This window comes from Rhinatrema bivittatum, chromosome 3 (assembly GCF_901001135.1).
Source record: "Rhinatrema bivittatum chromosome 3, aRhiBiv1.1, whole genome shotgun sequence".
In the NCBI taxonomy this organism is placed as follows: Eukaryota; Metazoa; Chordata; class Amphibia; order Gymnophiona; family Rhinatrematidae; genus Rhinatrema; species Rhinatrema bivittatum.
The window spans coordinates 480721403-480745219 of NC_042617.1; the positions used below are offsets into that span (position 1 = coordinate 480721403).

The 23817-nt window shown below is 43.2% G+C and overlaps 1 protein-coding gene across 2 annotated transcripts in view; it reads right to left on the reverse strand.

Annotated features, from left to right (window-relative positions):
* Positions 1 to 15679, reverse strand: part of WDCP (WD repeat and coiled coil containing) — a 119754-nt gene extending 104075 nt beyond the window's left edge. Inside the window, exon 1 of one of the 2 annotated variants that reach the window (XM_029596012.1) lies at positions 15602 to 15679. The gene's annotated coding sequence lies outside the window, so the exon portion shown is untranslated. The remainder of the gene's footprint in view (positions 1 to 15601) is intronic. The other variant, XM_029596013.1, reaches the window with a different exon arrangement.
* Between the last annotated feature and the right edge of the window lie 8138 nt (positions 15680 to 23817).

Genomic DNA, 23817 nt, shown 5'->3' on the forward strand with positions numbered 1-23817 from the left:
AGAGCTCGTCCTGAGCGCCGACCTGTGTGTGTTCTGAGCGCTGATTTCCATGCAAGCCAAGTGCCTACTTTATTGCACACTGAGCACCTACCTGAGCACCAATTCAGTGCCAACTTGACTGCGTGCTGGGTGCGGACTTGAGCACGCATTGGGCGCAGATTTGAGCGGATATAGAGTGCCTACTCGAGTGCATACTGGGCACCTACTTGCATTTGAGCTTACTAGGAGTGTACTTGAGCGCATCTTTTATTTGGGCACACAAGAAAAGCGAATTGGTATGGAGCCAGTGACAAATAAGTCTAAGTGCCTAGCTATTTGTGCTGCTTGCTATTTAAGGGCAATACAAACAAGGATTTCTGCGAGTCTGTGCCAGCACTGCCTGGCTGCTGGGCCATCCCTTTGGTCACGGGGGACTGAAGCTGAAGGCGATTCATTGAAGGTGTCCCCTTCTTCAGTTGAACCTAGGACGGAAATGTCTTCAGGGATTGTTCGTTCCGAGAACATCAGATTGAAGCCTATGTGACCTGGTGTAGACCCATCCTCCTTTTACTGAGTGGGATTTTCCAGAGACTACAGACATTTCTGCAGGGGTGCCCTGCAGAGATGGCAATATCTTCAAAGTGGGATCGCATATTCTTTACTGCGTGCAAGTGCCGTGGGGGTTCCTGATGGTATGCAGGAGGATGTGGATACAGATGATTCTGATGGAGATTTGGGTTTCTCCCCTCTGGCTGAGGGAGACATTTCTCCAGATTTGGGGCCACATAGAGATCTGCTCTGTGTCTTTCATAGAACTGAGTTACCAAGTCTGTTATCTCAGACTCTGAAGCCGCTTGGTGTGACTGAACCGTGACTCTACGAGTGTGCAAAAGACGGATCCCATTTTGATCACCCTACTCAAGCATCTTGTTTCTTTCCCCTCCTGGATGCATTTCAAGAGTTGTTTGCCCTTGTATGGAACATTCCAGAAGCAAACCTTAAAGTGGGGCGCGCTTTGGCAGGCTGTACCCCTTGGATCAGTGATGAGTGAACAATTACATTTTCCGAAGGTGAAAGCCCTGCTGTGTTCTGTGGCTAAGCAGACCACCATTCCGGTAGAAGGAGGGACAGCTCTAAAAGATGCTCAGGATAGGAGCATTCTTAAGAAGGCCTTGAGGCCATAAAAATGATTTGTAAATTGCCTCTTGTTGCTCCCTGGTGGCTCGGGCGAGTCTTTGCCTCTCTCTGGAGCGTGAGGGAGCGAGGTCGAATAGCAGAGCATTGTTGGAACTGGGGCTACCTTCTTAGTGGTTGTGGGCTGTGACTTTGTTCACTCTGCCATCAGAGGGATGGCTTCTGTGAGCGTGGCTAGGCATCAGCTGTGGTTGCGAAAATGGTTGGCAAATACAATTTCTAAGTCTAATCTCATGAGGTTACCCTTTAAGGATTCCTTTTATTTGAAAGTGAGTTGAAGAACATGGTAAGAAGCCGGCATCTCGTCCTTTTGGGCAAGAGTCTCAGTCCTTCAATCCAAGTATCCTTGGAAGAATGCAGGCTCTGGGAGTGGAACACCTCAGCTGTTTAGCTTTTATCAGAGCTGGGCCCGAATCATGTCGGTCCAGTGGGTCGAGGACATGTTAGGAGAAGGCTATGCTCTGGCATTTTCGTCGCATTCCTCTGGATGCCTTTGTGGTCTCTCCTTGCAACTCCTTACAGAAGAGGGTGGCAGTGGAGACTACCTTAAGGAGGCTGGTGGGCTTGAAGGCCGTAATTCTTACGGGCTGCTATTCCATTTCTTTGTTGTACAAAAAAGGAGGGATCCTTTTGGTCCATCCTAGATCTCAAAGGAGTCAGTCGTCATTTGCAGTTAACTCATTTCCATATGGAAATTCTGCATGCCATAACAATGGCAGTGCAATCAGGGGAATTCTCTCATCTCTATATCTGACAGAGACATTTCTACAAATTCCCATTTGCTGGGAACATCAATGGTTCATGCGGTTTGCCATTCTAGGTCATCATTATAAGTTGCAGGCTCTGCCCTTCCGCCTAACTGCTGCACCCAGGACCTTCTTTAAGGTTATGGTGGTGATAGCGTCATCCTTCCTCAAGGGTGGCATCTTGGTTCCCCATATCTGTATGACTGGTTGACAGTCTCCTGGCTTCTCATGCATTGTCTCATTAATGCAAGAGCTAGGCTAGGTGGTGAACTTAGCCAAGAGCAGCTTATAGCCATCTCAGACACTGGAGTATCTTGGTGCCTGTGTTGTTTCCTAGCAGGGATGAGTGTTTTGGCCAGGAAGTCACATTCAAAAGTTGATTGCTCCAGTTCAAACCCTGAGGTCTGTTCGCTGGACAGTGCGACCTTATCTATAGGTCCTGGGTTTGATGGCAGCCACGTTGGAGGTTTTCCCCTGGGTGAGGGTACACAAGCGGCCTCTTTTGCGCAACTTCCCAGTGGGGTCCACAGTCTCAGGACTACATGATGAGTCTTCACTTGCCATTAGAGGTGAGTGTTCACTTGCAGTGGCATTTGCATGTGGATCTTCTCAGGAAGGAAGTTTCCTTGAAGATGCCAAAATTATAGTATGATCGCTGGAACGCTGAGGAACATGACTCAGTTGGGAGCATGTGCAGTTCAGTTAGCATGCTTGAGGTCTGCTGAACTTCTAGCAGCTTGGATGCTCACGATAATGTCAGACTATGCATCCACAATGGCTTACATCCTTCATCAGACCAGAACCCTCAGGTGTCAGAGCAAATGGATACATTTGCTCTGACAGAGCAACATCTTCTGGGCATATCCATCTTCCTGTAAAGGACAATGTAAGGGCTGTCTTTCTCAGCAATTGGAGCTTGATCCCTGGAGAATGGGAGTTGTTGACTGAGGCCTTTCCAGTTATGGTGGCCGCTGGGGTCACCCTTCTGGATTTGCTGGTGACTTCAGCCAATTTGAAGTTCCAATCTTCTTCAGTTGCAATTGTTATCTGAAAGCTCTGTTTAGCAATGCTCTTTTCAAGCAGGGAGGGGAGCTATATCCCTTCTTGCCATGATCATTAAGAACATAAGAAATTGCCATGCTGGGTCAGACCAAGGGTCCATCAAGCCCAGCATCCTGTTTCCAACTGAGGCCAAACCAGGCCACAAGAACCTGGCAATTACCCAAACACCAAAAAGATCCCATGCTACTGATGCAATTAATAGTAGTGGCTATTCCCTAAGTAAACGTGATTAATAGCAGTTAATGGACTTCTCCTCCAAGAACTTATCCAAACCTTTTTTGAACCCAGGTACACTAGCTGCACTACCTTATTAGAATGAATGCAAGCCAGACTGAAACTGTGCTTCTGGTGGCTCCAGATTGACCCTGAGACTGTGGTATACCGCTCTGTGGAGGCTGCGGATGGGCAGTCTTCTTCGGTGGCCACCCTGGACAGATCTATTGTGCAACGACCCATTCTACATGACGAACTGGGTTGATTTTGTCCTTCAGTTATTAAAGCATGGTTATTCTGCTGCAGTGATTCCACCTTGCTCCGGACTGGAACGTTTTCTACATCTCTGGCATTTGGAATGATGTGAGTAGCGAGTTTTTTAGCCTCTTAAAATGGAAATTCCATTACGTTTTGGAAGTTTCAAGTGGAAGCTCTCACCTCTTGTATGGGACGAGTCAATGGAGGGCCTTGGTCTTCCCCTCTGAATGTGTCTTGGTTCTTGAAGGGAGTTAAGAATCTTTGTCCTTCCTGGTGAATACTGGTTCCCTTGTGGAACCTTTATCTGTTTTGGATTCTTGGTGGGTTCTGCCTTCAACCATCATGTAGCCTCTCCTTGAAGCTATTTTCCTTGAAGATTGATTTTCCTAATTGTGACTCTGGGGTTGGTGCAGATGCGGGATTATACTTTCTGTTGCCAAAAATGGTTTTGAAGTTTAATTTTAATTGGTCTGTTTTTTCTGCCAATGCTAGACAAGAATATAGATGAGAGTGATTATGGTCTTCTGCGTGTCTTGGATGTTGAGCAACATCTGAGGTGATGTTCGAAGGCTACTAAACATGTCAGGAAGTCTGCTCCATGGTGGAGGTAGACAATGGGAACCAGCAACATAGGTAGCTATAACCGTTGGCAAAATGGATGTCGTCATGGCCGCCTGTGTGGATGCCAGGATTCCTTTCTCTAAACGATTTAGAGCACATTCTACTAGAGCTCCAGCACTATCATGGGCAAAGCCTTAATTATCGTCTCCTGCTGAGTTTTCCTGGGCAGTGATGTGTGTTTCTTGTATACCTTCCTATCCACTTGGACATTCAGACTCCACAAGGTGCAGCCTTCGCACATGAAGTAATAATTGGCCGCAGGCAGCCTCCTGCCCTGTTCGGAAGTAGCTTTAGTACAACCCAATTGTGGGGATTGGCCTGCCTGAGTGCCGAAGGAGAAATTACTATTAACCTGATAATTTCCTTTCCTCTAATGAAGGCAGGCCAATCTCCGACCCACCCTTGGCTACGATTTTTGCCTTGGTTCGCTCTTTAGGCGTGGATGTTGCAGGGTGTTGTTACTGCTATTCATTGGAGAACTGGTAAGTGTTTTAAACAGTCCCTCAGTTTAGTGAACGCTAATTTTTTGTCTGCATTCAGTGTTCTCTATTGTTTGGAAGCATGAGTGATTGATTGTTAATGATCGTTTTCAAGTATAATCAGTTTATCCACAGTTTGGCTTTTCCAGAGAATACTGGCGGCTGATGCTGGGGCAGGGCTATATATCCATGACGTCAGCTTTTACTCCATCTCTATCTGCTGGTAGAGATGCATAACCCACTTGTGAGGATCAGCCTGCTTTCATTAGAGTAAACAAATTATCAGGTAAGTAGTAATTTCTCCTTCCAATCCACTGGATTCCAGGATCTATATATTTTAAATAAATAAACTTGATTTAGTCTACTTTTGAGTCAATGATATGTAAATGCCGCTTTAACTTTGATACTTAACCATCTAGAAACAAAGAAGATTTGGTAGAAAGAGACCATGTGGTCTACCCAGTCTGCTCAAGAGATAGCATAGCAGATTGCATTGTGCTTTATACCCATGAATGCAGGGCATACATGCATTTGTTTTAAAAATTACTTGACTATCATTGAGGAAAGAGAACCTGGAAGCAGGCTTCTTTCTTTACAACTTGGACCTCCAAAATCAACATTGGCATCCAACATATTGTGTATCCTCTCCACCAAAACTGTTACCACTTTCAGCGCATAGGACTCAACCTTATTCTAACATATAAGGAAAGTTCATCATTAGTAGTTAACAAAATAATTAATTAGTTCTTAATAGATTTTTCCTATAGCCACACAATGTCAAAACTCCTTCATGAAGTCAAACTCATTACTATTTTCAGATGATTTTTTAAATAAATACAAAATAGAACAAACTTTGGAAACAAGGCTCATTATGTTCATTATTACCGATCACATATTTCCTTGTTAACTGTGAAACTTGAATACTAATGAGTTGGACAAAGTGAATAGCAGATTGGAATGTGGGCCATCTGTGTGGGAGAAGAAGAATCACATGGCATGATACATTATCCACAAGTTATTGGAGAGCCATTAACTCATTAATGATAGAATATTCCTGTCCCTCTGTTTTTTCACAGCCCTGCTTGTCACCCAGGAAAAAAAAAAAATCAAATTCAACACCTCTGTCTCTGCCTGACAGATTTTTCCTTCTTGGTGAAATCCTGATTAATAACATTTTTCTTCATTGTACTGACATTTTATTCTCACCTTTCCAGAATGTCACCATTATGCTATTTTTTTCTGTGCTTTCTTTTTCTCCAATGTTCCCTTCATTCTCCTATCACAATCCCTTGATATGTCATGTGACTCAAAATCAATTGGCAAAAGATCAGAAAGGTAGCCTTCAGTTTCTTCTCCTGCAATCAGCAGTTATCCTGCAGCATATAACCATCTTTGCAACCCTGTCCTCTTATGCTTCATCTCTATGATGTGTATGAAACTAGTCGAATCTAAGGAAGGTGTTCTACGTTGCAATGGATAACACTGCCAGAAAAATTCAGATTCAAATAACTTTATTGGTATGACAATTTTATATGTGATGCCAAAATCATATGCAGAATGATTAAAACAAAAGGGTAGAAAAAGAAGGGAAAAATTACAAAAAGGTAATAAACCAAGTAAAAGTACAGGTTCTGGAACATACAGCATCAGGGGCATGTGCCAGGCTTTGGTGCTGGTCTGTATGGTCCCTGATCAGGTTTCATTTCTGGCCTGGTGGCAGGATACCACATCTTTTGCTGCTATAGCTTCTGCTTCTCTTCTTTCCCCAAGGATTATACAGAGTTGTTCTTGCTCATTCTTTTGTGGGAAGCCTTGGATTTTCTCTGTCAGCTCTTGGAAATGTGTATCTCTGATCTCTTGTATTTTGCACAACACAGGAGGAAATGTATTTCTGTTTCTGCTTCTCCAGTGTTGCATTGCATACAGAATCTGGCTTCTTGGTGTTTCCAGTTATAATTTTTGTCTGCATCTTTCTATTTCTAGTATTTATTTATTTTCTTTTCTCTTTCTCATTTCCTGTATGTGATGAGGGTCTTGCCTGTTCTTTGCATGTGTGACTGAGATGAGGTATTCTGCTAGCATGTATTTTTTGTGTAGGGATCTGTAGTAGTCCAGCTTACTCTGTTTTCCAATATGCTCCTCCCACTGGGAGATGTATTGGTGTTCTAGGGCCCATTGCAATTTTTGCATTGCTGTCTTTTCATATGCAGGGTTATAGTTGTTTGAGTTCTGGGTGTTAATGCTGGATAGGTATGGCAGGTTTGCTGCACAGGTGCTGAGTGTGGGTTTTTTTCCCCAGAGTTTTGTGTTTACATTAAGTCAGTGTACCAGAATTGATGTATTTCTTCTCTTGTTTTTTTGTTCCCTCTGAGCTTTATCCCAATTTCACCAAAAATATGTAGCATGTTTGCTATATCATTTAGTCAACTCTTTATAAATGATACATGTCCATTAAAATCCTACTCTACCATAATGAATGCTGGATGACTTCAATGGAGAAATTCCCTCAGGCCTGATGCATCAAGGGCTTATGATCTATGCTATGCCTGTGGAAAAATCCTATGATAAATCAGCTCCTGTGTATTCCTGTTGGCAAAAAGGTTTCTTCCATTTTTTTGACAATATGAAATCTTTTGCAAAATAGTTTTCAATGCAAATCAACTGCATCTAAATGAGTAGAAGAATTGGAAGGTCTAAAACTTTTTTTCAATATTATCTGCAAGTGAGTCAGAATTAAGTACACCCACAGAACTGGATGGTAGAACAAGAAAACAAGATACAGTAACAATAATAAAAAAGAGAAGACATCTTATGTTCTTATGGGAAGCTTCTAGGGCTAAACACAATCAGGCATTTGGACGCGGGTTTTTGACATGCTAGCTTTACCCCTTATTCAGTAAGGGGTAATAGCGCGTCGAAAACGCGCGTCCAACCACCCCGAGACTAATAGCACCCGCAACAATCAAATGCATGTTGATGCCCTATTAGTCATTCCCGTGCGATACAGTAAGTAAAATGTGCAGCCAAGCCGCACATTTTACTTTAAGAAATTAGTGTCTACCCAAAGGTAGGCATTAATTTCTGCCGGCGCTGGGGAAGTGCACAGAAAAGTAGTAAAAACTGCTTTTCTGTGCACCCTCCGACTTAATATCATGGTGATATTAAGTTGGAGGCCCCCAAAGTTAAAAAAAAAAAAAAAATTTAAAATGGGCCCACAGCTCGCGGGTTGAAAACTGGACGCTCAATTTTGCTGGTGTCCGGTTTCCGAAACCGTAGCTGTCAGCGGGTTTGAGAACCAACGCCGGCAAAATTGAGCGTCGGCTGTCAAACTCGCTGACAGCCGCCGCTTCCATCAAAAATAGAGGCGCTAGGGACGCGCTAGTGTCCCTAGCGCCTCTTTTTACCGTGGGCCCTAATTTAAATAAATTAACTTACTGAATCGCGCGCACAGGAGCGTGGCCTGTGCGCGCGCCGGGAGAGCGGGCACTCGCCCGCTCTCCCGCGTGGTTTACTGTATCGGCCCGAATGTCAGAGAAACCAAAATGATCATTGCACAATGCATTCCTCATTGAACTTTCCCTTAAAGGTATTCACAATTTGAGTTTTCCCCTTGTTTTGAAGTTATGCTGTTTGAAACTCAAATGGAATGCCTCAGAGCACTGTACTATAATTTAAACCAGTGGTTACCAAACCTCTTTTGGGGGACCCCCAGCCTGTTGGGTTTACAGGATATCTGCAGCGAATATGCATGAGAGAAATTTGCATTTAATGAAGGCAATGCGTGCAGATCTGTCTCATGTATATTCATTGCGGATATCCAGAAAACCTGAGTGGCTAGGGGTCCCCAGGACAGGTTTAGGAACTACTGATTTAAACCACTTCTGTTTTGGCAAATGACGTTAAATCAGCATTTTTTATCAGACTGATTTTGGGCAAAAGGTACAAACTTGCATGGCCATTTATCAAAGTGCGTTATGGCGTTAACACCCACAATAACACCATAATGCATATGATAAACTATAACGCATGCGATATTTATCATTGTGCAAATTCAAATTTGGCAAATTTATTCAAAGGGGCAGGATTGAGGAGGGGTTTGGGCAGGATTAAGGAAAATGAGGGGCATTATCACACCATACAATAGCATAACACACACTATTGCATGTTTTTTAATGCTAGAAATAACTACACCTTTTTTGTAGGCGTTAAGCTGTGCAATATGCCTGAAATGGCTGTATCGTAATTTGTGATAAATATTGTAAATTCCATTTCGGGCATTTTAGGGCAGGGGAGAGGGAGAGCCTTTGGGGTGGCACACATAGTAGTCGACTATTTATACTGCTGTAGGAGGGCCAGCTAGTAACTCGAGGTGAGGTTTTGGTGGTGGTGTAGGGTTTTGGGGCCAGTTTTACATGCAGAGTGATATGTACAAACTGTACAGTACACCTCGGTGAAGATTTGACGTCATTTGGAATGAAGAAAGTAACACAAAGATGAGATTTCTACAATGTTCTTTCACCCTAACTTGATGGACTGGTGCTATCATGCTAGGGTGAGAGAACATTGAAGTAATCAAGTTACTAGCTGGCCCTCCTATTTTGATATAAATAACTGACTACTATGAAGGCCTTATAAAGAGTTTCTCTCTCTCTTTCTGGGTACTTCGTGAGTAGTGAAGTACAAGTTTTGCAGGGTGCGAAACCTTTAACGCGCATCGCGATAAACTACCTATACAAAGCGCAAACATAGGGGTAGATTTTTTAAAAGTATGCACACGCGTACTTTTGTATGCACAACCGGCGCAAACAAAAGTACACTGGATTTTAAAAGATACGCACGTAACCGCGCGTATCTTTTAAAATCCGGGGTCGGCGCACGCAAGGCTTCGCAAAATCAGCCGCCTGCGCGCGCCAAGCTGCGCAGCCTGCCCTCGTTCCCTCCGAGGCCGCTCCGAACCAGCGCCCCCACCTTCCCTTTCCTTCCCCTAACTAACCCGCCCCCCAGCCCTAACTAATTCCCCCCTACCTTTATTTCAAAAGTTATGCCTGCCTCAACTTGCGCGCGCCAGGCCAGCTGCCGGCGTGCCATGTTCTGGTCCGGGAGCTGGTCCAGAGGCTGCGACCATACCCCCGGAACGCCCCTGGGCCGGAACCACGACCCCGCCCCGGAACGCCCCCGATGACACGCTGGCCGCGACATGCCCCCTTGACACGCCCCCAGCACGCCCCCCCAGGAAAGCCCCGGGACTTGAGCGTGTTGCCCAGCCTATGCAAGATAGGCTCGGCACACGCAGTGGGTGGAAGGGGCAGCTTTTTGGGGGTTACGCGCGTATCTTACACGCATAACCCTTTGAAAATCTGCCCCATAGTGCGCAGTGTGGTAATTCTAAAGTTATAGCCACGCCCCTTTTTCTTATCATGGGCGTTATCCATGCAAAAATTATAGCATTTTGGTGAATCTTATGAGAAATCACAGCTGACTTACACAAGAGAGAGAATGGAATAGGAGACCACTCTTTTCACAGGGCCTCCTATTATCAGTTTGTACAATGTGAAACTTTCCACACCAGAATAAAAGCTTTCTTATCAAAGGACTCTATGTCCTCATAGCCAGATATAATGCCCTTCAAACTAGAGCGAGTTTGTTTAGGTTTGTTAGGAAACTTCATATACAGCGTACAATCTTTTTGCCTGTGATTGAGCAACATGGATTAAAGACTCAGTTGAATATTCAGATGGACAAAGGTCTGTGATTTAAATTGTATCTACAATTCATGGTATGTAGATGGTTATTGTTATTATTTTATTTAGTATTAAGGATTTTTATTATTCCCTTTGGGTATACGTTACTTGTTGACTTTTCTTATTTTATTTTTATTTTTATTTATCTTTTATGTGTATTATTGTTAGTTATATTATTTTGATATCAAACATATAGTATTATATATTTTTAAGGCCCCTAAGCTCACCATTTGATTGCCATTGCAGACACATGCTTGGCTTACCATTCTGACACAGTACTAAAAGGTTTTGATTCTGGTCAAAAATATATTCTTGTCTTACTTGATTTGTCGGCAGGGTTTGACACGATAGATCATGATATCTTGATTACAAGATTGGAAGAGGTTGGCCTTATAAATAAGACTCTTGGATGGATTACTTCATTTCTAAAACAAAGATCCTTTCAAGTTAAAATAGGTAATTCCTTCTCGGACAAAATTGAGCTCCAAACTGGGGTCCTATAGGGTTCTGCCTTGTCGGCAACGCTGTTTAATGTTTATTTACTGCTACTTTGTCATCTTTTAGCAGGCTTAGGGCTGAATTTTTATATTTATGCTGATGACATCCAGCTCTTGATCCCTGTATCAGATACAATTGAGCAAACTTTCAAATTAATAACTGTTTATCTTGCTGCCATTAACCAATTATTATGTCACATGAAATTAGATTTAAACATGGAAAAAACCGAACTCATTCTTCTTGAACAAAAACCAAAAAATAATGTGATTAATACCAATAATACCTTTACTTTATCAAATAATATTAAATTAATGCTCTCTGATTCAGTTAAAGATCTTGGGATAACCATTGATTGTCAATTGAATTTCAAAAAACATATCTCTGTGAAATTAAGGGAAGGTTATTATAAATTGTTGGTCCTGAGAAAATTGAAGCCATTGTTGGATGTTAATGACTTTCGTTTAGTGTTGCAGGCCCTAATTTTCTCATCACGGGACTATTGTAACTCGCTTCTTCTGGGTCTTCCACAAACCACATTGTGCCCTTTACAAGTCCTTCAAAACTCCGTGGCGAGAGTGCTAACAAATTGTAAAAAACGGGATCATATTACTCCTGTTCTGATTAACTTACACTGGTTACCGATCTCACAGAGAATACATTAAAGGCATGCTGCATTGTACATAAAGCGATACATGGTCAAAAAACAGATTGGCTGAATTTTTTAATTCGGCTTCACACCCCACAAAGATCATTAAGATCAGCTAATAAGGGACTATTGCAAATCCCGTCAGTAAATTCAGCCCACCTCATACTAGTACGAGATAGATCCATCTCGATTGCTGGTCCCTGTATTTGGAACACAGTGCCCGCTGAACTACATCTGGAAACAGAGTTTAAAGCTTTTAAGAAAGCATTGAAGACATGGCTCTTCGAACAGACCTACGAAGACTATTTAGAGGAAAGAAGTAGTTAGAACGAATAAGCAATTATTCGTATGTTTTTCTTTTACCCTTGTGCTGCTGGATCTGTATGTTTTTCTTTTACCCGTCCTTTTATTAATAATTTTATTTTATATTGAATATGTTATTGTATTTTAACTACCATAATTTATTGTTGCTTTTATGATTTTATGATTTCATGATTTTATGATATGAATCGTTGTGATGTTTCTTGCGAATGACGGTATACAAAATTTTTAAATAAAATAAATAAAAATAAAATAAATAAATATGTACAAATGCAGCACTCTGCTTGGCTTCTGAGATGTTTCTTCCTTTTTTCTTTTCTTATTACAAAGATGTATATCAAAGTATTTTGTATTTCTTGCAGATTACTTGTCATCTGTTGTTCACACCATTTTACTGCTGATTTCGACCTCTTTCAGAATGAACTAAACATATAGGGGTAGATTTTCAAAGGGTTACGCATAGGCTTGGCGACACGCACAAGCCCCGGGACGCGTGTATGTCCCAGGGCTTTGAAAAAGGGGCGGGAAGGGGGGCGAGGCACCCGGTCCGGGGGCGGTCCAGGGGCAGGACCGAGGCTTCCGGCACAGCGGCTGTGCCGGAGGATAGCGCACTGGCAACCGGCCGGCGCGCGCAGGTTACAGCAGGCGTAACTATTGAAAACAAGGTGGGGGGGGGATTTAAATAGGGGTGGGTTAGATAGGGGAAGTTGGGGGGAGTGGAAGGAAAGTTCCCTCTGAGGCCGCTCCGATTTCGGAGCACGCACAAATGTACCCCACGCGCGCAGGTTAGAAAATCTGCCCCGTATTTTTTACGCTGATACAGGCATAGATGCTGAAACATGGCTGTGCTGGATTTTAATTTTTTGTGGTATGCTTGCCCTTTATGTGATTTTTATTGTTGTTATTTTCCCTATATTTTTTCTTGTAATAAAGATTTGGTTTGTTATCCTGAATATATTTCCAGTTAAACCTTTGGTTTTTATTTACTCATTCAAATCCTGCTCCTTCTGTAGTATCATCTGCAGTGGTCAGTTGCGGTCAGTGCCATAGCAGCGCAAGGAGCAGATCGCAAATAATACAGATCGCAATCGCGCAAAAAAGAAGAAGCACTCTGACCGTAGAAAGCCATCTTTTCGCCATCAGCGCACGTACAGCACTCGAATGAAGGAGCATATTTGCCATCATTTATCGAGTGTATTATTACAGCCGAGATACTTAAGTATATTCCATGCTTAAGAGTGATTCCCTGAGGAAGATATCTAATTCGAAACATTGCAGTGTCGGGATTATGACACTTACCGCATGAAGTTTCATATACAGCACCTTGGCGTTATAACAGTGAGTTGTGATTGGTATAACATTTTGTTCTTTTCCTGTATACCATCATCAGCTCCCACAACAGTGGACTCACACTGAATTGTCAAGACAGCCAAGTGAAGCAATCGACTTGGCATCCTGTCTTTCTGGGGTCACCGATGATTATACAAGCATTCTAACAACCACATTGTTGGAGTTAGAGATTCAAAACAAGTAGCCAATATAGGCATTTTTTAGCCTGGTTTTGGCACTATATGAGGTTACCCCAGTTCGACCACATACAATCTTTTTGAATTTGAGCTAGACTTTATTGTGTATTATATGTCGCTGCATGCATTTGTTTGAAAGTTACCCTCCCTTTTTTTCTGTCTAAAGATGCCATTGTATAGTTGTTATAAATCATTTTCACAAAGTCAGGGGAGCTGAAACAATATTTGAAAACTTTGTCTGCCAAAGCATTTTATTCTTTATTCTAACAGAAAATATTTAATGAGAGCTTTTCCCAATTTTTTTTACAACGTTTCCAATTTTTCCATTGAAAATAAAGAAAAGTCCTTGAAAAGACCTTCACTTCTCTGTCTTTAACTCAGTTACTATTTCTTCTTCTCCCAATACAGCCTGTCTCTAAATCTCATTTCCCTTATTTCCTTTCTTCTCTTCCCTTCCTGTCCCCTCCCTTCCATGCATCCTACCTCTCCTCTGACCCATGGCTCTCATTTCCCAGTAGTTCCTGTCCATTCATACGTGGATCCCCCTCCCTTCCAAGTGGCCAGTGGTATGTCTCTAACCTCTAACTGTAATTTCCCCCTTCCAGCCCTGCCTATGATCTTTCCCCAGTGGCCCTTCTATCCCCCCCCCCCCCACCCCAGCCTGTAGTATATAGGTCCATTTCCCATGCACTAATTCTTCCTTGCACCCTGTGTCCTCTGTCTCCTCTCCCCCTTCCTATGGTCTGTGGATCCATTCCCCTACTTTCTCCCCCTCTATGGTCCATGCCTCCATCTTCTTATTTATTTATTTATTTATTTATTTATTTATTTAAAACATTTGTGTGCCATCTTATTACAGATCCAAGGTGGCCAACAGGGATACATGCATAATAAAATAGGTAAAACAAACATATAGATAAAATGGATATACTCATAAAATAAGAGATTCAAATCTGCAAATAAAACCATAAAATTAAAATGACTTAAAAGTCTCAGTGAAAAGAAAGGCCATTGTTTGTTTCCTGAAGGATTCTGGACAAGATTCCTTAAGGTTTCCGGAAGCTGGTTCCATCTGCTGGGATATTTCATTTTTAGATCCTCCCCGGGTGTTGGCCCTTCCCCTTATTTTGTGATTGGCACACCCTAATACAAAGAGGAGCACCATTGCTCAACACTTTATGTACCATTATACGAATCTTAAATTGAATCATCCAAATAACTGAAAGCCAATGCAGTGAATACAAGACTGGCGATATATGATCAAAACATGAAGTCCCCGTAAGGATTCTAGCCACTGAGTTCATTACCACCTGAAGAACTTTAATAATATAGTGAGGAAGGGCAAGATAGAATTACAATAATCAAGGCCAGAAATAATAAAAGCTTGAAGAATTATCCTGAAAACTGATGTCGATAGGGTTTAATCTTTCTCAAAATCCACAATTTGAAAAAAGCCTTCTGCACAACTGATTTCACGTGATGTTTAAATGATAACTGAATCCAAAATAATCCCAAGATTTCTAACTTTGTCAGAACTGGGAATCACAACACTCTCTCAAAATGAAAGGTAGATGGAAAAGATGAGGTTGGACAACATTAATCTAATGATCTGAGTCGGAGATATTAAGATTTCATTTGTTAAACCTTAACCAACATTTAACAGCATTTAACTATCAGAAGTAATGGGAAAGAAAAACTGTATATCGTCTGCATACAAAGAATAATAAAGTTCTAAACCTGAAAGTAATTTGGAAATGGGCCTTTGTTAAATATTAAACACAGTGGCTGATAATGATCCTTCTGGGACCCCAGCCATTTCTTTTGTATCCCTTCTCCTTCCACCTGCCAGTTGCTCTTCTTGTACTTCTGCAAACCAGAAATTGCATCAGGGATTAAAGCACACAGCAGGATCATGCTGATGCCCTCACTTTTAAGTATTCTCACTTGGTTCTTGGAAGTGAGGGAGGAAGTGCAGCCTTGAGGTGTGAGCTGCAGAGCAGGCCATCTGAAGATATGGGTACTGCCCCTCTGACCTTGATGCCCTCTGCAAATGCTTATTTTTCCTGTGACTTGAGCAGATCCTGTCACTGCCTTTGAATATTATGAATCTGCAAATCTTTATATAAATCAAAACCAATCTCAATAAATCTAGATTTAAGAAACAGCTTTGAACTGGGTCAAAGCTGACTGATTAAGGAAATTTAAGTAAATAAAAATCTGAACTTGTATTTTAATCAAGACAGAGATTCACCCATCCACAATATCTGTGAAGAAATTAATTTCCATATTATTTATAATGAAACATTTGAAAAATTACCTTAGTGTCTATGGACAACATGATGATCAATTCAAGAATTATTCTGCCAACCCCCCATCCTCCATGCATACACTGGAGTCAGTCACCTAAACAGTTAAAGCATCATAGAGACATGTCATAATAGAATCGACAGGAGCTTCTATTGAGAAGCAGCATTGTGAAATGTAGCTCTCTGATTGGCTGATGGCTTTAACTTTTCTCATTGATAGATCTTATTAGGCTCAATTCAAGTCTGGTCTTGTGGACCTCAGTAGCATGAATCTGTCTTGATCTTTTGGGTTTTGGTGAATAGCCACTGTTGTAAAGTAAGATATTTGGGGGGGGGGGAATTGGGTGAAAAAGATATTTGACACAGCTCCAAACAGATACTTGAGACATGCAGAAGGAAGACCCACCAGAAACACTCCTGTTAACCTCTTCTGCTCTCCCCACAAGCAGGCTCACAAAGGATTATTCATCCACATCCTTATTAGGTTTTTATTCACCACTGAATATATTCATGCCAAGGGGTAAACACCAGAGTTGCTGCTATTTAATCCAGGGATAGATCACCATATATTATGTTGCTGAAACTTGCAACACTGCATCCTTGGACATTCCTTTACCAGAATCAATTGATGTGGAACATCCAAGGATCTACAGGATCAGAGACTGATCAGAGTGGACCTTCATCTGCAATATGAGGCTGAACCTCTACCATCTAATCAGTTTTAGATAGTTTAAAGCCTGAACTCTAGTAGACTAAGTTTCAATCCAAGTGATCCTGTGATCTCTAGGCTTAAAGATCCCAAGGGCATTTATGATTGTGCTTTGTAATTGCTGGAAGCATTTCTGTGTTTCACTGAACACCTCTGAGCTTCAGTTACCAGAGGAAATGCATTCAACAGGGAAGTGAGTTACAAGATTTTGAGTTATCCACATATAAAGCTTGTGCTTCCTTTTTGTCAGGCCTCACCTGTAGAGACTTTTTTATTTTTGGTCCTATGAAATCTGTTGGATGGTTGGTGAACAGCATCTGGCTTATTCTAAATACCATGATAACATATAGGTAGCCACCAGACTAGTAACTAATTTATTGTTTCAATGTTGCTGACCTCTAGTGGTCAGAAGAGAATATGGCAACTTGTATTTGTTATATATTGAACAATTACCGGTAATTGTGTTTCTTACAGTTTTTATATTCTGTAAATAAATATTCTGGTTTACTTTTACATTGCTTAATATATTGTATGCAGGAGTAGCCTAGAGGTTAGGGCAGTGGGCTACGAACCAGGGAAGCTAAGGTTCAAATTCCACTGGTGCTCCTTGTGACCTTAGGCAAGTCACTTCAGCCTCCATTGCCTCAAGTACAAACTTAGAGAGAGATTTTCAAACGTGTGCATGATTCCCAGCACGTACACTTGGACACGCCGGTTTTATAGCATGCGTGCATCACATGCGGGCGGGTCGTGACTTGCACGCACAAGAGGGGTGATTTTCTAAAAAAAACACTCGGCGACGCAATCGGGCCATTCCCAGTTCCCTCCCAGTCTGCTCCAGTTAAGGAGAGAACTGGGAAGAAACTTTCCTATCCCCCTAACTACCCTTCCTCCCTTTTCCCCTGTCCACCCTGACCCCTAATCCCCACCTAACTGTGCTAATTCATTTTGTTTTTAAACTTACTTCCTCTTCAGAGGTGAAGTAAGTTCCGCGAGCTTCCCCAGACCAGGGCCTAATGGCCGCTGTCCCAGCCCACTCCTTTTACAGAGCCCGTCATTTCCGCACTTACCGGTAGATACGCACTTGGCCGGGCCGTTTCGAAAATGCGCTCGGCATTGCCACGGCACAGCCACACGCATATCTCCCGGTATTTGCACGTGCCGGACTTTCAAAATATATCCATTAGGCCTAGATTTATCATTATTTATTTTATTTTATTTATTTATTTATTTATTTATTTATTTAAATTCTTTTAATATACCGATGCTCAAGACCAGGTCTTATCGTACCGGTTTACAATAAACTAGGGGGGACCAGTTAACAGAGAAAAACAAAAGTTACATTATAACAGGGAACGTGGAACTAGGCTGTTAGAGAAAAAAATAGGTGAAAAACAAATTCTAACTGGAGAGAAGGGCAAAAAGCAGGAGAGGGTGTTTACAGGATAAGAATTATGTACAAATTTACATAGTGTATATGAATTAAGATAGTGCAATTAGTTGAACAGCAGTTCCTTTGCTGTTATTTTGCTATAAAAATAGCACCTACATTAAAAAAAGGGGTGTGGTTAGGGTCATTTTCCTGGTACTGCTTTGCATAGGTATTTTACCGCAACGTGCGTTAAAAATTTATTGCACCCATGTTGTTTTCACATCGCAAGCTGTGGGCAGCTTTATGTTGTGTTTTGGGCTGCTGGTGTGTGAGTATGTGAGAGAGAGAGAGAGAGAGCACCTCTGTAGAGGCTCACCAAAAAGTTCACTATTTATACCACCATAAGAGGGGACACTAGTAACTTGGGGTGAGGTTTGGGGGGCGAGTTGGGTTTTGGGGGGCAGTTTTACATGCACAGTCATACGTACGAACAGCACGGTTACCATGAGTGAAGATTTAATATGATTTGGAGTGATGAAAGGTGAAAGAAGAGTAGATTTGTTCCATGTTCTCTCTACCTTGCTTGACTGCAGCTAGGTAGAGTGCATTAAGCAAGGAAGAGAGAACATGGTACAAATCTACTCTTCTTTCACCTTTCATCACTCTAAATCATCACTCATGGTAACCGTGCTGTTTGTACCTATGACTGTGCATGTAAAACTGCCCCCCAAAACCCAACTCGCCCCCCAAACCTCACCCCAGTTCATAATGCCCTCTCTTACAGTGGTATAAAAAGTTCAGATATAAGTGAGCCTCCACAGAGGCACTCTTTCTCCTCCCCTCTCCCTTCTCCCTTTCTGAACTGCAATTTGCGATAAAAGCATTTTCGGCTGTAACGCACACCTAATGCAGGCACAACGCACAGGAAAAAGGTGTAGTTGTTTCCGGTGTTAAAAGCTGCATTACTGTTTGTTGCTCTGTCACACACCACGCTAGCTGACCCTCAGTTCTATTTACTCCTCCCAAATCCCAATACAAATGAAAAATTTGCATACACAATTTGCGATGCAGTATTTATCGCATGTGTTAGGGCATTATCACAGGCATTAGGGCCCTAACGCATTTTGATAAATGACCCTGTTAGATTATGAGCCCTCTAGGCATAGGTAAATACCTAATGTGCATACATATAATCCCCTTTGAAGTGGCTGAAAGGTGAAATATAAATAAAAATTTTTAAAAATAATGGTCTTCAGGTAATATATCTTTCTCTTTGTCACACTCAATTCGTCTTTGCCATCCACCCCTCCTTCACTCTCTACTCAGACTATGGTGGACTATTTCCATAACAAGGTTCATAAAATTAGTCTCAAGTTCTCAGCCATGTAATCTCTACATCCCACTTCCCCTCTTCATTCTTCTACCCTTTCCTGGTCCTTATCCTTATACCCTCTCCTTTATTTCTGAAATCATAGTGGAGGAAACTGCCCATTTTCTCTCTTCCAGATTTACTTCTTATTCCTTTGACCCCTTCCCACCCAGCCAGTCAGCTATATTTCCCCTGCATTTATCCCTTTCATCTGTTGCATTCTCAGTCTGTCACTTTCCACTGTAACTGTTCCTACTGCCTTCAAACCACTCGGGGTGAAGCCAGATGGTGGATTGGCCCTGACACACTCTTGTTGGATTCTTGGATGTTGAAATTACCTGCATTGTTGTTGACACAATGGTGAAAAAGAAGGGCAAAACCCGATTTTTCCATCTGACCTCTCCTCTTGTTTCTGGTCCGATAGACTGTTACATCAACCATGAGGTCTTTGTGTCAGATGCTTCCGGTGCTGTACCTTTGGGAGGAGAGATGAGGTTGGGTGAGTCATCATCCTCCCCAGTATTAAATGCATCATTGAGCCTGGAAGAAAGGAGAATCCTGTCCTGGCCAACTACAAGGATGTCTGAAGTGTTGGAGCAGTTGCACATGGATAACTGCAGAACAACCGGAGAAGCCAGAGACCCAGATAGAGAAGGAAGGGCCATTTCCAATTGGAAATGATGGCGTTCAGGGACCTTTTACTCCTTCCCCCTTGTGTGGGGCTTCTGCTACAGAGTTTGGGGGCAGATTGACTATCAAAGGATTCACCAACGACTATGCTACTGCTTAATTTTTCCATGAAGAAGCCGAAAGTATTTGTCTTAAAACTTTATGGTTAGCCATTGAGAAAGTAGGGAATAGTTTGTCTGGACAATATGCTCAGTTATTAAATCTGGTTTCATTGATGAATATGGAAGTACAGATGTAAGAAACTCAAATAGTGAAATGTCAAAAGTTGGAGTTATGTGAGAGATTAATATAAAAAAAACCTCCAGTCTGATGATACTATGTTAAAGACAATATTGTGTTATATAACAAAGTTGAAAATCTTTAGAACATTGCAAAATGAAGAACTTATGCCTGATTAACTTTCCTAAAGTGGAAAATTTATCACTTATTGAAAGATTCAAAAATTACCTTTTGGAAGTTGTAAAAATTCCATTTAATGCCTTACCACCTATTTCTAAGGCATTTTATTTCCTACTGGTGAATAAAGAAGCTAATTTGGAGGATAAACTGGAAATATTACCTATTTCCTCTGACAGTCTAGAAATGACAACTTTCTTGGAAAACAGTGGCATATCTCAATTGCCAGGAAGGAACCAGGAGTCCGGTCGAGGCACAGGAAGCACACCTCCTCTTGCTTGGGCCGAGCTTCATCTGGAAGGCTTCGCAATCTCTCACGTGGCAGATGTGGACAACGTGCAGACAGACTTCCTCAGTTGTCAACAGTTGGATCCAGGGGAGTGGGAACTATCCCGGGAGAGTTGGAATCACATTTGTGCCCGATGGGGAGTTGCCCAACTGGACCTCATGGTGACTCATATCAACGCCAAGATTGGACCGGTTCTTCAGCCGAAAGAAGGAAATCGGGCAGTAGGAGCAGACACCCTAGTCTGAATCCTCCTATATACCTTTCCTCCATGGGCCCTGATCGGGCGCATTCTCCGGCACATAGAGAACCATCCCAGTTCGGTAATTCTGATGGCACCGGAGTGGCTGCGGCGGCTATGGTTTGTGACCTGATGCGGTTGGCGATACAGTCCGCTATGCCTAGCTCATCTGCCGAACCTCCTGCGACAAGGGCCCATTTTTTTGGATCGGGAGGATCACTTCTCTCTCGCAGCCTGGTGTTTGAGAAGTGGTGGTTATGGATGAAAGGTTATTCGGAACAGGTGATTTACACCTTGCTTCAGTCCAGGCGGCCCTCGACGTCTATAGCATAAGCTCGAATGTGGAAGGTGTTTGAAGTCTGGTGTGACCAGCAGGGTGCAGTGCCATTGTCGGTGACCATTCCTCAGGTCTTGGGGTTTTTGCAGCAGGGATTATTTAAAGGTTTGGCTTATAGTTCCCTGCGTGTTTAGGTTTCGGCCCTGGGATGTCTCCTAGGGCGGGTAGGTGGCAGGCCTCTAGCCAGCCACTCGGACATTGTCCATTTCCTGAAAGGGGTGAAGCACCTTCGTCCTCCTCTTTGTAAGTTATGCCCGGAATGGAATCTCAATCTGGTGTTGAGGGCACATCGTGATCCCCCTTTTTTTTAGCCTCTGAGACACGCTTCCTTAAAAGACCTCATCTTGAAGACAGTGTTCTTTGTGGCCATCTGTTATGAGAGGCATATTTCAGAATTGCAGGCTCTTTCCTGTAGGGATCCCTTCTAGGGATGTGAATCGTGTCCTCGATCGTCTTAACGATCGATTTCGGCTGGGAGGGGGAGGGAATCGTATTGTTGCCGTTTGGGGGGTAAAATATCGTGAAAAATCGTGAAAAATCGTGAAAAATCTAAAAATCTAAAAATCGCAAAACCGGCACATTAAAACCCCCTAAAACCCACCCCCGACCCTTTAAATTAAATCCCCCACCCTCCCGAACCCCCCCCAAATGAGTTAAATAACCTACGGGTCCAGCGGCGGTCCGGAACGGCAGCGGTCCGGAACGGGCTCCTGCTCCTGAATCTTGTTGTCTTCAGCCGGCGCCATTTTCCAAAATGGCGCCGAAAAATGGCGGCGGCCATAGACGAACACGATTGGACGGCAGGAGGTCCTTCCGGACCCCCGCTGGACTTTTGGCAAGTCTCGTGGGGGTCAGGAGGCCCCCCACAAGCTGGCCAAAAGTTCCTGGAGGTCCAGCGGGGGTCAGGGAGCGATTTCCCGCCGCGAATCGTTTTCGTACGGAAAATGGCGCCGGCAGGAGATCGACTGCAGGAGGTCGTTCAGCGAGGGTTCCGGCGCCTCGCTGAACGACCTCCTGCAGTCGATCTCCTGCCGGCGCCATTTTCCGTACGGAAAATGGCGCCGGCAGGCGATTTCCCGCCGCGCCAGCAGGCGCGGCAGGAAATCGCTCCCTGACCCCCGCTGGACCTCCAGGAACTTTTGGCCAGCTTGTGGGGGGCCTCCTGACCCCCACGAGACTTGCCAAAAGTCCAGCGGGGGTCCGGAAGGACCTCCTGCCGTCCAATCGTGTTCGTCTATGGCCACCGCCATTTTTCGGCGCCATTTTGGAAAATGGCGCCGGCTGAAGACAACAAGATTCAGGAGCAGGAGCCCGTTCCGGACCGCTGCCGTTCCGGACCGCCGCTGGACCCGCAGGTTATTTAACTCATTTGGGGGGGGTTCGGGAGGGTGGGGGATTTAATTTAAAGGGTCGGGGGTGGGTTTTAGGGGGTTTTAGTGTGCCGGCTCACGATTCTAACGATTTATAACGATAAATCGTTAGAATCTCTATTGTATTGTGTTCCATAACGGTTTAAGACGATATTAAAATTATCGGACGATAATTTTAATCGTCCTAAAACGATTCACATCCCTAATCCCTTCCTTCGCATTTCGGCTGATGGGGTGTCCCTGCACACGGTCCCTTCCTTTTTGCCGAAAGTGGTGTCTGCCTTTCATGTTAATCAGTCCATGGAGTTACCCAGATTTCTTGATTGGGCTCATGACCCCGCTATGGGAAGAGATCTTCATCTGTTAAATGTCCGCCGGGTTCTCCTTCGGCATTTGAAGGTCACTAACTCTTTTCGAAAATCAGAAAACCTTTTTGTGCTCTTTGGAGTCTGAAGAAGGGTGAAAAGGCATCTAAGGCATCCTTGGCTCGCTGGCTGAAGGAAACAATTTGCTTGGCCTACATCGGGAAGGGTCACCCCATCCCGACTGGTTTGAAAGCTCACTCGTCGAGAGCGCAAGCGGCTTCTTGGGTGGAGTGTCAGTTGTTGTCTCAGTCATAAAAGTATTGAACTGTGAGATGGACCGGGTCACATTATTATCCAACTTGTAATCAGTTTCCACAAGCCAACAAGTGTGATGTTTGATGGAACCTTACTCTTATCTGGGGATATCACCATTTATTTTGTCTTAGCATCTTCAATTTCAGATACATTAGAGACCAAAATATCAGCAGATGTAAATAAATTAGATGTCTGTTAGCCCAAACTTTGTACATTATTCACTGTTGTTCTTACAACCTGTGAAAATTCCATCCTCTCATCCTGAGATGAGGGGACTGTAGTTGAGGAGGGAGTCTACAAACAATAGAACTCAAAGAAGCTCCTATTGAGGAGCTACCACTGCAGTCACAGGTAGGCAACTCACCCATCCGATGAAGGTGGTTGTCCATAGGGCCTCAGTTTACAGCTGCAGTTAAAGAAGATGACGCCAGCGATGGTATCTCCAATCGCGGTTTCACCATGGATCCTGAGAAAATCCAAGGAATTCGAGATTGGCCCCAGCCAGTAGGCCTCCGCGCCCTAGAAATTCCTTGGATTTACAAACTATTGCAGGAACTTCATCGCTAATTACTCCACGCTCGCTGCTCCACTCACAGCTATGACAAGGAAAGGTAGTAACCTTCAAGTTTGGAGCCCCAAGGCTCAATCTGCTTTCCATGGTGAGACCGCACCTTGAATACTGTGTACAATTCTGGTCGCCGCATCTCAAAAAAGATATAGTTGCGATGGAGAACATAAGAAAATGCCATACTGGGTCAGACCAAGGGTCCATCAAGCCCAGCATCCTGTTTCCAACAGTGGCCAATCCAGGCCATAAGAACCTGGCAAGTACCCAAA